The 16,392-nt window shown below is 42.7% G+C and overlaps 1 pseudogene; it reads right to left on the reverse strand.

Annotated features, from left to right (window-relative positions):
- Positions 1-12,340: 12,340 nt before the first annotated feature.
- Positions 12,341-13,570, reverse strand: LOC128588519 (glutamine synthetase-like; annotated as a pseudogene).
- Between the last annotated feature and the right edge of the window lie 2,822 nt (positions 13,571-16,392).

Consider the following 16,392-nt stretch of genomic DNA (forward strand, 5'->3'; position numbering starts at 1 on the left):
GTTGGAGGTTGCTGTGAGCTGTGATGCCACGGCACTCTACCCAGAGCGACAGCTCGAGGATCTGTCTCAAAAAAAAATTTTTTTTAATTATAACTGGTAATTAATTTGAGTCTAGTCTCCCAGAGTATTAGACTAGGGGCAGGAAAGTAGTTAAGCTGCTGCAAGGGGCCCCGTGATGGGTAATAGGTCTACATGAAGAGGATGAAAATGGATTGTTTACTTATATGTACATTGAGTATCCGTTTTTAACTTTAAGTAAACATGTCAGTTCCTGAGGTGCACTAGCCACATTTTAAGTGCTCGACAGTGCCATGTGGTTCACGGCCACCATGATGGACGGCACATCTCTACAGTGGCAATGAATCACAGTGGTAATAAACTACAGTTTGTCATTTTATGCCTCCTTCCCATCTTGTCCATTATCTGGGTACCCTTTAGAAAATTAAATATATATCTATTCTCTAATTATGAAATAAATGAAAATGCTTAAGAAAAAAATTGGGGGAATACCTATCTTCCTGGAATGTCAGACTCAATTCTATTCAGAGAATGGACCACGTGTATATGACTTCTGACAAAAGAACTCATGACAATATTAATGGTTTCCCCATTATTAAGGCAACAGACCAATAAAATTATTTTTTAATACTACTGCTGTTGACAACTTATAAGCCAATCTGTCCACAGCTATAACTCATAATGTCTGATTGAAATTATTAAAATGCCTTGTCTTCTTTTCAAATTTATTTTTATTTCTTAGGTCTTGGGTTAATGTGTTCTGTCCACCACTTCTAGCACTGACCCTAATTTCTTAAAGCAGACGGTAACAGAGGTGAATATTTTTCAGGATGTCTGTCTTGTGGTTTTTATGGTCTTGATATCAAAGTCATATTCCAGAGCACTCACATTACTGCCATTTCCTTTCTCCAGGATGGTCTGTACTTGGCTAAGCCTAAGACACAGTTTATAAATACTACTCTTGCTGTATTTTTTAACAGCTTATATTTCCAGAGAATTTCATTTTCAAGTGTGAAAGACAGGCTTGACCTTAATTTGCTTCTGTGTGGAGCAGTTTGTCTCAAACCATGGTTCAGAGTTAATGAGGAAAATACAGAAATCTAGGCTCAAAACATGGAAAAGAAATTTGCTGTTGAAATCAATGGTTCACGTCCGAAGATTCTCTGCCGAATAATTTCTTGCCCTGAATAATTTCCACCCTCTTGGCTTTCAATAATAGCAGAAGCAATTGCATAAACAGATTAATCAATAGTCAAACACAAGTTTATTACTTCCCTCTCCCAAGGCTAAGATGAACACAAAAGCAAAGTAAAATAGTAATAATAATACAAACATTGCCTCTCAGTCTCCACTGCCTTGGAATAGAGGAAACATTCCAAGCTAAACTTAGAAATCTTGCTTTGGGAAGTGATTGCCCAGAAAATTCTGTTTTGTCTTCAGTGAGGACTCTGGCTGCCAGTATAAACAGGTCAGCAGTTGCCTGGAACAGTTTATTGAATATTCCACTATGCTTTAATGGAATATGATGATTAGATCGTTATAGTTAGGCACTTCTAAGTATATAAAAAGCTAAGTTTGTATTAAATACTAGAAGCAAAATAATGAATTGACTACCACTTGGCAAATAAATTATCTTCCTAGATCTACTAAAGACTCATAGTAACTGCCTTAAAAAATGCATATCTACATTTTCCAAGCAACCCAGCTATCAGATGTTCATCACAGTGAAAGATGCTGGGCCATCCTAGTGCATATAGTGCCTCTATGACAATTAGAAAAAGGCACCCACTGGGCACATTTACAGCCATGACTCAAGCATTATAAACGCAATCCATGTAACCAAAAATATTTTTACCTCATAATACTTTGAAATAAAAAAATTATTTCTGGGCGGCGCCTGTGGCTCAGTGAGTAGGGCACTGGCACCATATGCCGAGGGTGGCGGGTTCAAACCCAGCCCTGGCCAAACTGCAACAAAAAAATAGCCGGGCGTTGTGGCGGGCGCCTGTAGTCCCAGCTGCTCGGGAGGCAGAGGCAAGAGAATCACGTAAGCCCAAGAGTTAGAGGTTGCTGTGAGCCGTGTGACGCCACGGCACTCTACCCGAGGACAGTACAGTGAGACTCTGTCTCTACAAAAAAAAAAAAAAAAAATTATTTCTGTGATATTAAAAGAATGAGCAACCCTTTAAAATAAAAAAGGCACCCACCCCATTGAGACAAACAGAACAAATAGAAACAAACATCTCTTACTCTGAGCTGATAAAGTCTGCACCAGCAAGTTTGATGGGTCCCAAGATGGCATTTCTTGAGGGCTGATTTACAACCACTTCTCAAGCAGCCTAATCGGTGTGTCCTTTTTCAGGGCAAAATTTGTATGATGTATACCACTGTTCTGAATGAGAAGATGGGAGGCTCAGGAGACACCCCAATAGTGCTTACTCTAAGTTCATGAAAACGGGCAGTGCCTGTGGCTCAGTGAGTAGGGTGCCGACTCCATATACCAAGGGTGGTGGGTTCGAACCTGGCCCCATCCAAACTGCAAAAAAATAGCCGGGCATTGAGGCGGGCGCCTGTCGTCCCAGCTACTCAAGAGGCTGAGGCAAGAGAATCGCCTAAGCCCAGGAGTTGGAGGTTACTGTGAGCTGTGACGTCATGGCATTCTATTGAGGGTGACAAAGTGAGAGTGTCTCTCAAAAAAAATAAATAAAGTTCATGAAAACATGAATAATTCAGTGATTCTTTTAGAGAAACCAGCTGCATGCATAAGTCTCTTAAATACGTTTGTTATAACTAAGAGAATATTTATCAGTATGTAACATGCACCAGCTACCATGCTGGATACCAAGGTTATAAAGTTGAACAAAGTGGACACAGTCCCTCACTGTGAAGTTCAGGGTCTGGCAGGGAAGGAAAATAATAAAGCAGCAATAACAGTAATAGGAGGAATAGGGGGTGCTATGCTCACGAATGGCAAGAACAAATGTCTGAAGGGGTCCTGGAAGCCTAGTAAGTTAATTAAATATTTCACTTGGTTTTACCGAAACATCATAAATGACTTGATATCTTGTTTAATATTTATGTTATTTTTGGCTCAGCACCCATAGCATAGTGGTTATGGTGCTGGCCACATGCACCGAGGATGTCAAGTTCAAACCCAGCCCAGGCCAGCTGGACAACAATTGACAACTGCAACAACAACAAAAATGGCCGGGCATTGTGGCAGGCGCCTGTAGTCCCAGCTACTTGGGACACTGAGGCAAGAGACTCGCTTAACCCCAAGAGTTTGAGGTTGCTGTGAGCTGTGACACCACAGCACTCTACCGAGGGTGACAAAGTATGACTCTGTCTCAAAAAAAAAGAAATATTTATGTTATTTTCAATATATCAGTCGCAGCTGCTGCCTACAACATTGCAGAAAATTGCTTAAAATGGGATCAATTCATTCTATCATGTGACAAAAAGTGCGTAATTATTGCTTGTTTCATGACCAGCCTCCTCTGCTAGCGTAAAAAATGAAGAGTATGTACTCTGCAGGGGCCTGAATCCCAGACACCCCTCATCAGAAATCCTGAGTCTGTGATTCCCTCCTCAGGGCCTTCATGCTAGGAAGAAAGTAACTGAGGGGAGAAGGAAGGGAAAGGGCAGTAAGGAGGAGAAACATTCGGGGAGTGCCACCTAAACCCCCCTGTGGAGTTCCTTCTCACTGTCCACCCTCAGAGTGCATTCTCTCGGGAGCACCCCCCCAGATGCTGCACCTCGGGACCCCCCTCCCCTGCATACTGAGCCAGGAAATGTGGGCCTCAAGGACAATCCACCCGATAAGCCAGGACATCTTCCTTTGAATTAGGACAATCAGGAATCTCAGTGAGTAGAATAAAAAGATGTAAGAGAATTATCCGTCAGGGGCAGGTGCTAGCTCCAGGTGACTCTCTTGACCAGTGATTAGAGAGGCCATTTGAATAGTCTGTAAAATAAGGAAGCTGGTTGACAGAGAGAGGAAAATAGAAAAGATGTGGAAGGAGAGGCAGAAAAAATAGGAAGCAGAGAAACTGAGAGAATGGTTAATCCCCGTAGGCACGTCAGGGCCTCTCCCTCCTGGTTGTCTCATTTTTCCTTGATTCCCATAGTTTTGTATCCTTTGATAAAACTATATTTTCTCTGAAATTATTCAATGAGTTTCTGCTCTTTGCCCCAAGAGAACTCCAACTAAAACAGTCAGCTAGATAGTTTACATTTATTCTTATCAATACTTGCAGTCACTCTAATAGGTTTTATTATTCCTATTTCACACATCACATAATTGAGGCTGGGAAAAATACAGTAAGTTGGCCAAAGTTAAACTGCTGCTCTCACAGCTAGCAATGGAAAAATATAACCTGAGGATTATAGAAATACATGGACTCCACTCAGAAAACCTCTTCACCCCACTTTTCCCACCTGTCCCTTCCTCCATCAAGTCAAAATCCCTTTGTGTAGGTACATGGTCGACTCCAGACACCCCACATATATGCTTCCCTTCTTTGTCTTCCTCTCCCTTTTAAGGCAGCATTAAAGTTTGTGGGGGTTTGTTTGTTTGGTTTGTTTTTTTGAGACAGAGTCTCACTATGTCACCCTCAGTAGAGTGCGGTGGTGTCACAGCTCACAGCAACCTCCAGCTCTTGGGCTTACGCAATTCTCTTGGCTCAGCCTCCCAAGTAGCTGGGACTACAGGTGCCCGCAACAACACCTGGCTATTTTTTTGCTGCAGTTGTGGTTGTTTAGCAGGCCCCAGCCAGGTTCCAACCTATCAGCCTCGATGCATGTGGCTGGCACCAGAACCACTTTGCTACCAAAGTCGAGACCATTAAAGTTTGTTTTAATGAATTTTCATCTTAATACAAATGCCAAGCATGTGTCTTAGGTTATATATCCTTTCCACTAGATGAAATCAATGAAAACACAAATTTAAGATTGACCTTCTATAAAACCACATATTGCACTAGAGACACTTCAGAGTTGGCTGTGGGCAATGCATTGCTGCAAGGCAGAATTGTACAAAATGGAAAGACAACAGATTTGTTATTACAACATATTAATAGTATCTTTATGCTAGACAGAGAGCATGGGCAGGAGAGAGATTTATTTAGCAAGAGAATGCACTTATGAAACTAAGACAAGGGCATAAAACAAAATATTTGGATAACTCCCTTGAGAAAAAAAATATTTTAAGCCCAGAGTGTGCTCTTGACAGGAAACATTATCAGAATCCAATGATAACCTTGTGATTTTTTAAATGATTATTTTTATATTTTCTTTCATTTGGCAATAAAAAGTCTGGAAGGAAATCTATACCATACCTAACAGTTTTTGATTCCCAAAGTGGGTAAAAAATAATTTAAGAAATATATATTGGAATTTCAAGGCTATAGCTCTTGGAAATGGAAGAAATGGTATGAAAATGGCGGGAAATGGTATGAAAATTTCAGTTTATGGAAAGTAGACAAAATGTTTTTGAGAGAAAATGCTTTATTCAATTATGCCCTTAGTCACTTTAAATAGAGCAGAGTCAAAAAATATAGGGGAAGATTATTTTGCCTAGTGATTTTAATTTAAATTCCCTGGGTTCCTTTTGGCATTTATTTAATTCATGAACTCTTTGACCTTTAGAATGATACATTTTTGTAATCTCTGCTTAGTTTGGTTGTTTGTTCAGCCGATGACTTTTTGGAGTTGGTTCATCAACTTTATTTTTTTTTTAATCCATCTGAAAAAAACCCTTCTAGGATCTTTCTCCTTAAAAAAGGCAACATAGGCTGGGCACTATGGCTCAGGCCTATAATCCTAGCACTCTGGTAAGACAAGAGGGTGGATTGCTTGAGCTCCAGAGTTCGAGACCAGCCTGAGCAAGAGTGAAACCCAATCTCTACTAAAAATAGAAAAAACTAGCTTGGCATTGTGGCTGGTGCCTGTAATCCCAGCTACGTGGTAGGCTAAGGCAAGAGAATTTCTTCAACCCAAGAGTTTGAAGTTGCTGTGAGCTAGGATGATGCCATGGGACTCTACCCAGGGTGACAGTTAAGACACTGTTTCGAAAAAAAAAAAGAAAAGAAAAGAAAAACATTTAAGGTTTTAGTCTTAAAGCCCATGAGGCTTAAACTAGAGATAGAGAGTAGAAACTGAAATTAAGGCTGCTGTAGCAAAAATAATTTCATGAACATTTATTGAAAGGCAAATATGAGGATTAAACCCAGGAAAACACACCAACAAACAGGAGTATTTCAGAGTTCGTTACACATTGGAAAGCTTTCATAGGAACATTTTGGAGAAGGAAGGGGGACTCCTGTTATCACAGTTGTCCTTTGTCATTAAAGGGTATAATATAAAGGTGACAGTAATTGGATATGGACTGCAACATACAGGCTAAAATGTCTATGTGCAAGACAGTCAGTAAAACGTTATGATCCAGAAATAAATCAACATCCTTTTCAGTATCAGTGGGTTATGCATTTATCAGTTCATCAGTAATTTGAGGAACTCATGATAAGACTCTTTACTCAGGGATAGACTGTCATCACAAATCAAAAGACCTTCCCAAGGTGGGTTAACTTGGAAGTCTGTTTATTTTCCAAGTAAAATGTCAAATGTGACCTGTAGGTTATCATTTTCCCATTTTGATCAAAAACATCTTCCCATGAAAGCATTGGTGATCATTCATGGCTTATGTTTGAGTGACAAATGTTCCTCATCTCTAAGTGCTGGGAAGACTCATTCCCAGGAGTCTTCTTCAGCAGAGAAGAAGAACCTCTATCTTTGGCAGACCAGGTTGCTAGCAACGTGGGGTAGGTCATGGCATGAGGCTGCTACATGCTATGCACATGAACAGTGAATTATCTCCAGGCACTGGGCAACCTTTATTTTAGCCTTAGATTTTTTTTTTTTTTTTTTAAAGCAGAGTCTCTGTTGCCCTCAGTAGAGTGCTATGGCATTATAGCTCACAGCAACTCCAAACACTTGAACTCAAATGATCTTCTTTTTTTTTTTTTTTTTGAGACAGAGTCTCACTCTGTTGCCCTGGGTAGAGTGCCGTAGCATCATAGCTCACAGAAACATCCAACTCTTGGACTCAAGACATCCTCTTGCCTCAATTTTTCTGTTTTTAGTAGAGATGGGGTCTTGCTCTTGCTCAGATTGGTCTCGAACTTGTGAGCTCAACCTAAGCTATCCACCCGCCTCAGCCTCCCAGAGTGCTAGGATTACAGGCATGAGCCCCACGCCTGGACTCCAGTGATCCTCTTGTTGTCTCAGCCCCCACCCCAACACCAGTAGCTGGGAGATATTCACCTTAATGCCCAGCTATGGATTATGATCAAAAAGAAAATTGGTACATTAGAATGGGGAAAAAGTAACTGTTCTATTAGAGAACAAACTAAAAATATCACAAAGAAATTTCTTTTTTTTTTATTTTTTGAGACAGAGTCTCACTCTGTGGCCCTAGATAGAGTGGTATGGCATCATAGCTCACAGCATGGATTGTTGGTTCTTTATAAGCTGGTCTAAACTTTATTTTAGGAATATAGCCCTTTGCCTGTGATTTAAGGGATTTTTTTCACCCATGTTTATTTATCTTTTCATCCATATTTGGTTTTACTCATGGTGTTTCTGTCATGCAGAAGTTGCCTTTTGAATACAGCAAAAAGTAATAATCTTTTTTTATGCACTCAAGATTTTGTGTCACAGTTGGGAAAATATGGGGAAATAAAATTTAATTTAGCATTGAAAACAGTAAGTTTTAAGGAAAAGAAATATTTGAAAGACCAACAAATACTAGCAGCTTATAGCATGTTCAAAAGCCCCACCCTCATGGTGTTTCCAGAATAAATGTTTCGTGGAAGTGTCCCACTCATTCTTGTGTCAGTTTGGACAGAGATAGAAACCACAAGAAATGGAAGGCTAGGGTTTAAAAAAAAATTAATGTATAATACACACATAGTAAATCAAATAAAGTGCAATAGTCTTAAGTATATAATACAATACATTTTCACATATACGTATATCTGTTTGGCTACCACCCAGATAAAGGTATGTAAATGCCAAGTTCTTCATCCCTGGCAAACGGAAGAAGAGATATTTATGTAGTTCTGAGATTTAGAGGAATTGTTCTGCAGTGCAACAGCGTGACAGGAGTAGACAGAGTGCAGAGTGAAGGCCCAGGGTCAAACCAGCCTTGCTGGAGTAGTCCACATCAGGCTGTTCCAAGGCCTGAGAGACCTCCCCAAATTCTCCTCCTCCAGGTAGAATTTCTTCACACAGGCCAGGTGAAGTGGCTCACACCTGCAATCTTAGGACTTCGGCAGGAAGATCTCTCTCTTTTTTTTCTTTTGAGACAGAGAGTCTTCCTCAGTTGCCCTGGGAATGAATGCCCATGGCATCACAGCTCATAGCAACCTCAAACTCTCAGGCTCAAGCAATCCTCTTGTCTCAGCCTCCTGCATAGTTGGGACTCCAGGCACCCGCCACAACACCAGGCTAGATTTTCTTAGTAGAGACAGAGTCTCACTCTTGCTCAGGCTGGTCTTGAACTCCTGAGCTCCAGTAATTCACTCTGCTCAGCCCCTCCAGAGTGCTAGGATTTACAGGTGTGAGCCACCATGCCTGGCCAGGGAGATGTCTTGAACCCAGGAGTTTGAGGTTGCTGTGAGCTAAGCTACACCAGGGCATACTAGCCTGGGCAACAGAGTGAGACTCTAGCTCAAAAAAAAAAAAAAAAAATTCCTCTACTAGGTATATATCCAGAAGACCAAAAATCATACTTTAACAAAGATGTTTGTACCAGAATATTTATTGCAGCCCAATTCATAATTGCTAAGTCATGGAAGAAGCCCAAATGCCCATTGACCCACAAATGGATCAATAAATTGTGGTACATGTACACCATGGAATAGTATGCAGCCTTAAAGAAAGATGGAGACTTTACCTCTTTCATGTTTACATGGATGGAGCTGGAACATATTATTCTTAGCAAAGTATCTCAAGAATGGAAGAAAAAGTATCCAATGTACTCAGCCCTACTATGAAACCAATTTATAGCTCTCATATGAAAGCTATAACCCAATTATAGCCCAAGAATATGGGTAAAAGGGGCAAAGGAGGGCAGGGGAGGGGGGAGGTTGAGTGGAGGGACGGTAATTTGTGGGACCACACCTATGGTGCATCTTATAAGGGTACATGTGAAACTTAATAAATATAGAATATAAATGTCTTAACACAATAAGTAAGAAAATGCCATGAAGGCTATGTTAACCAGTTTGATGAAACAATTTCAAATTGTATATAAAACCAGCACATTGTACCTCATGATTGCATTAATGTACACAGCTATGATTTAATTTTTTAAAAAGGATTTATTCACATAGAAGAATAGAAAACAAGGCTATCTAGAATCTAATAGAACAGGGTGGCTGAGATGGCATTGCAGGCCTACATCTCTCAGGGAGTGAAATGAAGGTAACTCTGCAGAAGTGAACTGAGATGTGGCTTCCGGGTTAGAGACCAAGTGACAATGTGCCCTGGAGTTTGCTCTTTATGAGAAGTGACTTACAGTATTGACCTGGAATTTATTCCTTTCTTCTTACTTTAATCTCTTCATCATCTCCTCTTGTCAGTTGGTCCAAACTAAATCTCCAGGGGGGATGACAGAGTGGTGAAATAACAACAACAGAAAGCCATAGTGAAGGTAAAGCACACAACAAACCCTTCTGCCTCCTATTCATGTTCTTCTCAAGCTTTTAATATTAAGAGTCATACAGGTGTAAGACAGAGGAGTATAAAATGAATAGTAAAATTCTTCTCCTATCTACCCCATACCTAATGCAAGTTCAAAAGGGAAACTCCCTTCTCTTGATGTTTCTTTCTACGTGGAAATATGGAAGGAAACTCCTGGCCCCTATGTTGCATGATGGAACTTAACTAAAATTAAAAAAAAAAAAGAACTTAATCTGAGTGGTAAATTTGAGGAGGAAAAAAGCCACTCATGACTGGCTCAGGTTCTTCCTTCATTTCACCTGTGAGCTGGAGTCCCCATTGGGAAGGCATTTGCTGCTCTCAGGCACAGACTCTTCCCAGGACATGGGGAGGGCTGTCCTGGTCCACAACTACACAAATAAGACTGGGCATAGTGTCTCCCACCGGGAATCCTAGCTCCCTGGGAGGCAGAGATGAGTGTATTGCTTGAGCTCAGGAGTTGGAGACCAGCCTGAGCAATAGGGAGACCCCACCTCTTTAAAAAAAGAAAAAAAATAGCAGGGACGTTGTGCCAGGTTCCTGTAGTCCCAGCTACTAGGGACGCTGAGGCATGAGGCATTGAGCCCAGAGTTTGAGGTTGCTAGGAGCTGTGATACCACAGCAGTCTTCTGAGGACGACAGAGTGAGACTCTGTCTCAAAAAGTAAATAAATAAATAACTGCATGGACAATGTTTTTCTTCCTGAAAACAGTGAATTAGACATGCCTTTTAGCTCTCACAATAAGTTGGGTACTCCAACTTAGACTTTATTAATAATAAAGTAAATGTTTGAATCTTCTGTCAACCTTACATCTTTCTTTCTTTCTTTCTTCCTTTTAATAAGTGGTAGGCTGATTTATAATAGCTGCTCTGGGTAGTTACAGTTTGTTTACAAGGAGGAGTTATCTAACTCTGAATGTACTATACATGGCAATTAAAAGTCATCACAGCAACATGCAGAACCACAGCTGGTCTGCTGCAGCTAACACAAAAAAACAGCAGAGAACAGGAGGGGAGATGTTAGATGAAGGTGGGGGGGAGGGTGTTGTTGTTTTTTGTTTTTTCTTTTTGTTTTTTTGAGACAGAATCTCACTGTATTGCCCTCAGTAGAGTGCCGTAGCATCACAGCTGACAGCAACCTCAAACTCCTGGGCTTAAGTGATTCTCTTGCCTCCTGAGTAGCTGGAACTACAGGCACTCACCACAATGCCCGGCTATTTTTTTTTTTGTTCCAGTTGTTTAGCTGGCCCCGGGCTGGGTTCGGATCCACCACCCTCGGTATATGTGGCTGGCGCCAATGTACACACGGTGTAACCACTGTGCTACGGGTGCCGAGCCAGAAGTTTTTTTTAATTATAAAAGAAAAAAATAACTCCTCAGCACTCTTAACAAAGGAAAAGAGTATTTTGCCCTGGGAGAAGACAAAAGGATACAAGATCACAAGTGGTTTTGCCACCAGCCCTCTCTGCCTCCTCCAAGAGCAGAGGTGAAAGGACACAGTTGAAGCAAATGAGTAATTACGTAAAATTACTTAGAAACCCTATAATTTGATTAAAATCTAAACTTCTATTTTGCTCTTAATTTTTTTTTTTTAATATATCTAAAGGCCTGCTTTAGTGACATGCTATTCCTACTAGAAAATAACTCCAACACGTGTGTATCCCCTCTGTCGGTAACATACTCACGTTGACCAGCCAACTCATTTCCAAACCCGTGTGTGGACAAGTACATGTATCTTGCAAAACAGAGCCATGGCCATCAAGTGACTGTTAGTTAGCCTGCATCTGCCTGTCAATTTACCAGTGCCCACTTCCTCTAGAGGGTGGGCAGGGCAGACCCTGAAATGGTAACAAGGAATTAACCCCAATTACCAACCTTCTAAGCACCACTTCCCTCACCTCCTTCTCTAAAGGAGATACTTCTCTTTCTTTACTTTGGCTCCCTGTGACCCAGACGGTTTTCACCTTTAGAAACACAATCCACACACCCATATATATAATTTTTTTGTTTTTACATTTCAATATAAAAATACTACTCTGCTTTTTGTTATAAAGGAGGACCAAGAAATAAGAACCTTTCCTTCTTTTAAGGTAGGGCTATCCATCAGTTTACCCAGAGCTCTTTGCTGAGTGGAGGGCATTTTGGCCCAAGCAAGGGAAGTGTGGCCTGAGACCAAACATTTCCCTCCCTGATCTCCAACCTCTACTTTCTCTCCTAATTCCCACTTACAGTGGAATGTTGGTTATAATCTCTTCAGCTTTTCCACCAATGGAAGTCGTAACCTAGAGTAAGCCAGGTCTTCCCCTTTCAGCTACCCTAAAGAAAATGTCCTCCCCCTCCAGCAGACGTACTCCGCCCAGATAGCTGTGCCCACTAGACAAGCTCACCCCATTAAGTGGAAGTAATGGGGTGTTAATGGAGGGGGGGATTAATTCCTCCCTGCCCACTAGTGCACTAGAACACTTCAGTGATAGGGCAAAAAAGGAGGGTGGGTACAAAGAGATTAAGAACTTGACCCCTCTATCTTGGTCAAAGAAAACAAGATTAACTGGGCATGAGGAATAAAAAATGATCTTAATGTTCCACCCTTTTGAGTTACAATTGGGACAACTGGGAGAGGGGGAAGATTTGGAGTGGGATGGAGAACCAGAGGGGCTCAATGGCTGGAAGTCTAGTGCATTTAGTTTTTGTACTATAAAGGCTCATTGCCAGTTTCATTGAGAAGACACATGCGGATGAGGGCTTCTGTCAACCCAGAAGGGGTCGCAGTTGCCAGAGGGACGACAGTCTTCAAAGTAGCCCTTCTTTTCCTGGCCGACAGTCCAGAGAATGCGGATGCTGGCACTACGGTTGGCTACGCCAGCAGAAAAGTCGTTGATGTTGGATGTTTCGTGGAACCCAGTTAGGCGCTGGGCATTGTCCAGACCCCACTTGGGATCGTATGTAGGTACGAATGTGGTACTGGTGCCATTTGCTTAGTTTCTCGATGGCCTCCTCAATGTACTTGCATGGCCTTGGTGCTAAAGTTGGTATGGCAGCCTGTACCATTCCAGTTCCCAAGAATGGGCTTGGGATCAAAGGTTGCTATCACTTCAAAGTCTTCACACACACAATGCAAGATGAAACCAACCACCCAGAGATGATCTCCCATGCTGATTCCTTCACAGGGTCCAATTTGGAATTCCCACTGGGCAGGCATGACCTCGGCATTAGTCCCGGCAATCTTGACTCCAGCATACAAGCAGGCTTGGTAGTGAGCCTCCACGATTTCCCTGCCATAGGCTCTGTCTGCTCCCACACCACAGTAAGAAGGACCCTGGGGCCCAGGGAAGCCATTGGAGGGCCAACCGTAGGGGAGCCCATCTGTCCCCATCAATGTGGATTCCTGCTCCATTCCAAACCAGGGGTGCTGGGTGCTCACCACGTCCATTAGCACTTACAGGTGTGCCTCAAATTGGTCTCTGCAGGCTTTCGATTGATTATACTTGAAAACTTCACAGAACACCAGCTTGTTGGGGTCCTTGTGGAAGGGGTCCTGGAACATGGCAGCAGGCACGAGATACATGTCACTGTTGGAACCTTCAGACTGGGAAGCACTAGAGCCATCAAAATTCTGCTCAGGTAACTCTTCTGCACACTTGGGCTCAAAGTCCATGGTGTGGTTCTTGCAGCACAGACCTTCTCCTGTACCATTGATCCAGATATACATGGCTTGGACTTTCTCACTCTGAGGCAGGGACATACACACCTGCCTGCTGCCTTTGTTTAAGTGGGAATTTGCGGAGGTGGCCATGGTGGAAGATGTTCTGGGTGGCGAGCAGGCAGGCAGGCAGTGAGAGCGAGGTGAAGCAAGAAGGGGAGGCCGATATGCTGCTCAAACGCCCTACTCTTCTCCCATCCTCGACTCTCCATCAACCTTACATCTTGCCTTATTCCTCAGTTTGTTCAGAAACTGAATGTGGAAATAGAGGCCTTGTTGATCAGTTTTCTTCAGAGGCTGCAATACACCTACTTAGGACTATTTGGGATTTTAGTTCAAAACAATGTACACAGAAGGGCAACAGACCTAACCTGGTTCCCCCCAGCCCTTTTACAAGTCACTAATCCATTTATGACATGGAGCCCTCATGACTTAATCACTTCCCAAAAGGTCCCACCTTTTAAGAGCACCACAATGGGAGCTAAGTTTCAACATGATTTTGAAGGGGACAAATTCTAAGCACCGAAGCTCCTAACCTCCACTCTCTATCACTCCCACACCTGGTTCAGTCCAGTGAGAGACCCCGTGAGCTGCACCCAGAAACGAAGACGTGATGACTGAGAGGCAGAGGCATCTTAGATTTCTTCATTTTGTAGTTGAGAAAGCAGAAACCTAGCAAATTTGGATGATGTTCTATGCCCAAATTACACAAGGTTCAATGACATTAGGACCCAGGACTTCTGACACTTGGTTCTTTGTGCCCTGGTCTTTCAATTCCCTCAGTGAGCAGAGGAAGTCTGGACTTCAGGCTAGCTGCCTGATTGTTATGGAGACATATCCATTCACCCTGCTAAGAGCTGTAAATTGTGTCTCTATTCTAAAGTTTGGAGTGACTAATGACCCTCAAGAGCCGAGTTGGAGAGAGTTGAGCTGACAGGTGTTCGTGTGTTCCCTCCTTGCAATAGTGTAAGCAAGAGGCCAAACAGAGGAAAAGCCCCAGTGCCCTCCATGGGCCCCAGGTGAGGGACAGGCGTATCAGTGCAGATTGGGGGTGGGGAGGAGATGTCTCACTGCCTAGGGGTGGAATTAGGGAGGGTCAGGGACAAAGAGTGGAAAAGCACTGAACACTAAGTCAGTGGGGGAAAAGGCACCTTGAGACGCAGACCTGTGAAAGGAGGCGTTTGGCCTAGGAATGCAGACACTCATGGGAGGCAGGGGCATGGCCAGCTACCTGCAAGGCACCAAGTGCCCTGTGGAGAGGGCAGCTTCCCCTGAGGACTGTCAGATAAAGTCTTTATGGCTGCCTGAGGTCCCCAAGACTGAAAGATCACACATAGCATTTGGGTCTGGGGCCAGACTCCTCAATTAGACATGGTAATGGCACCTTTTCAGGTCCCTTGACATATTTACAAATAATCCACAACTCCTTTGATGTGACTTTTGCTTCATTTATATTTTGATTATCATAACTAATTATAGTGAGAATAAAGCTTATTATCACCAAATTTACTCCAGGATAAAGAAGAGCTGTATGATTGAAAAACTATACCATTCCTCACCCATCATAAGGGTCATGACTGATAGTCCTCTAGCAAGAGAAAAACATTAATAGGCCAGGCTCGATGGTTCACAATGGTAATCTTAACCCCCTTGGAGGCCAAGCCAGAAGGATTCCTTGATCTCAGGAGTTCAAGATCAGCCTGAACAAGAGTGAGAACCCCCAACTCTACTAAAAATAGAAAAATTAGCCAGCTGTTGTAGTGGTGCCTATAGTCCCAGCTACACAGGAGGTCAGGAGCCTGAGGCAAGAAGATTCCTTGAACCCTGGAGTTTTTTGTTTTTGTTTTTGTTTTCAGACAGAGTCTCACTTTGTCGCCCTTGGTAGAGTGCTGTAGCATCATAGCTCACAGCAAGCTCCAACTCTTGGGCTCAAGTGATTCTCTTGCCTTAGGCTCCCAAGTAACTGAGACTACAGGCACCCACCACAAAGCCCAACTATTTTAAGAGATGGGGTCTTGCTTTAGCTCAGGCTGGTCTCCGTCTCCTCAGCTTGGACAATCCACCCACCTCAGACTCCCAAAATGCTGGGAATCATGGTAGGCATCAACCACCATGTCTGGCCTGAAACCCAGGAGTTTGAGGTTGCTATGAGCTAAGCTGACACCACAGTACTCCAGCCTGGGCACCAGAGTTAGACTCTGTCATTTAAAAAAAGAAGAAGAAGAAAAGAAAAGCATAGCAAATGTATTTCAAAGTTTGCATGACATGGAAGACTTCAGAAATGAAGACTCAAAAGTCTAGAGGAAACTGTCTATGTTTATGCTTAAGTGCAGTGAGGAATGGACAGCTGTGTAGAACGTGGTGGGACAAGAGAGTATGATCGAAGCGTAATAGACAGAGGAAAACCCAGCAAGGCCTGTCAGTTCAGATTCTTCTTGGCTTCTTGGGCAAAGGAGCCTGTGAGCATGTGTAGCATTCCGCTCCTTCCTCCTGGGGATAAAGTAGGACGCTTCTGGAACAAGGGTCTCATGACCTACAGTCAGACAAGGTAGGTCAGGGAATTTCTTCACAGCCAGCTCCTACACAGCAAGGTAGGGGACGGCCAGAGACACAGTCCTTTGTTTTATGGCTTGCTTTGGGGAGACAAATTCTAGTTTCTATGTCCCACGTTGGGGAAGAATTCTGGTTTCTATGACTCACTTCTAGGGAGACAAGAGGCCGGGAAAAGACAGAAAGTCCTTGGTTCTGAGGCTGCTTCTTGGGCCTTCCAATATCCTTCAGTTCAAAGTACTTGGCATGCCAAAGCACCATTCTTTGGGGTGTTCTAAGAAGCTGTAATTGGAAATTATAATGCATTATTACAAGTGCCTTTTTCTGTCCTAAACATGGCCGGACACAGCTGTAAAGCCTCACTC

This window comes from Nycticebus coucang, chromosome 1, assembly GCF_027406575.1.
Source record: "Nycticebus coucang isolate mNycCou1 chromosome 1, mNycCou1.pri, whole genome shotgun sequence".
NCBI classification, from domain to species: domain Eukaryota; kingdom Metazoa; phylum Chordata; class Mammalia; order Primates; family Lorisidae; genus Nycticebus; species Nycticebus coucang.